Below are 1,635 nucleotides of genomic sequence, written 5' to 3'. Positions count from 1 at the left end.
AGCGGTTAATATGGCTATTGACTCGCTGTACACATAATATTTCTTTAAAGAAGCTGTTAAAGTGTCATCTTGGTCTACTGGAAGGTCAGTTTGTGCAATTCACTCTATGACATATCGCAAGCCCTCGCAGCTTTAGCCAACCTCATGATTTGTGTTGTCTGTTGATACGTTGTCTGCTTAATGGGGCGATCATGCAAGCTACAACCAGGAACAAAGCCCAACAGTTCCAACAACCGTAGCTAAGTTAGTGGAAGCAGTACAGCTTGCAAATCTATCAAACTAAACTGCAAGGAAGACAATCTGATTTAGAGAAAAGGCGTTCTGCTACAGTCATTAAGCACAAGTAATTTAGATTTTTTATATTGTCTTCTCATTTACAAATTTACTGTATCAACGCCAGCCAATGGAACGAATTTCTTAAGTAAATGAGAAATAAATAAAAGAGATAGAAAGATAATCAAATTACATAAAATAATTCTTATCCCCTAGATTTATTTTTTTAGAAAGCTATTAACACTGGCAAAATTATAGTAATAATAATAACATAGCATAAGAAGTAATTGATTTAAATTAACATCACGTTTTAAGGAATATCGGGGGGGGGAGGAAGGAAGGAAGGAAAAAAAAAATAAAGAGAAAGAAAAAAAACCAAAAACCAAACAAAAAAAAAATAGCCAACAACAACAACAACAACAACAACAACAACGGCCTTCGTGAAACAGTGCTGTACTTCTTGGAGTAAAAGGCCCAAGGAAAGTCAAGAATCCACTGCCTGAGAATTAGTTATGGTCATAAATGCCTTAAATTAAAATAGCAACCGAAATCTCCTCTGTTTTAAATCTCCTAATATACGTTACCCGAATTAATTTAATTTAGGGACCCAGTCTATGCAGATTCATGGGCCGTGTTGGAGTGGAGAGCAGCACTTCTCGTGTAACAATTCCCCACATTAATATTTATGTAGCATATGCAATCTATTTCTGTTATTTTTATGGTTGTTATTCTATGTCTGCAAAGGTCATTTAAATTATACTGCGGCCGAAAATTTGTTTCATAAATTTTGATATAAATACTAATTACACACTATAGTAATGCCAGCAGGGATCCTTTCATTTATCACATTTATATCACCTTCGCTGCTTTAGTGATGACATAATGGAAAGCAGTGAAAAACTGGGACAGTTTTATTCTAATATCCTAAAGCTAGTTGGAGTTGCAGCAGGTTGACTTAGCGAATAAGAATTCCTACCACAATTCATGGGATTTAAGAATCTTTAATAAGGTACGAAATGTTACCAAACAGTTCTGTAAACTAAATTTTACATACCAATTCTTCTAGCCATAAATATTGAATATCTTGTAACATGTATAACCGGACCTTTACATGCGGATAAATATGGAAATTAGGATTTATATACATTATGTTCTTGTATTTGCCAAAAGCAACGGACAGATATAGTTTATATCTTTTTTTTTTTTTTTAATATCACTTTACATAAACAAATGTAACAGTTTGACACGCAGATCCAGGCTTTCACTATACGAATTTCTTGACAGGACGTGTAACAACATTTTACTGCACTACTTAGACTGGACTTTGGGACGAAATGTTGCACTTTATACAAAAAAGCACAT

This window comes from Pygoscelis adeliae, unplaced genomic scaffold (genome assembly GCF_000699105.1).
Source record: "Pygoscelis adeliae isolate BGI_AS28 unplaced genomic scaffold, ASM69910v1 Scaffold413, whole genome shotgun sequence".
In the NCBI taxonomy this organism is placed as follows: Eukaryota; Metazoa; Chordata; class Aves; order Sphenisciformes; family Spheniscidae; genus Pygoscelis; species Pygoscelis adeliae.
The sequence above is the reverse complement of the archived record's forward strand: the minus strand, read 5'-3'. Positions refer to the sequence as shown.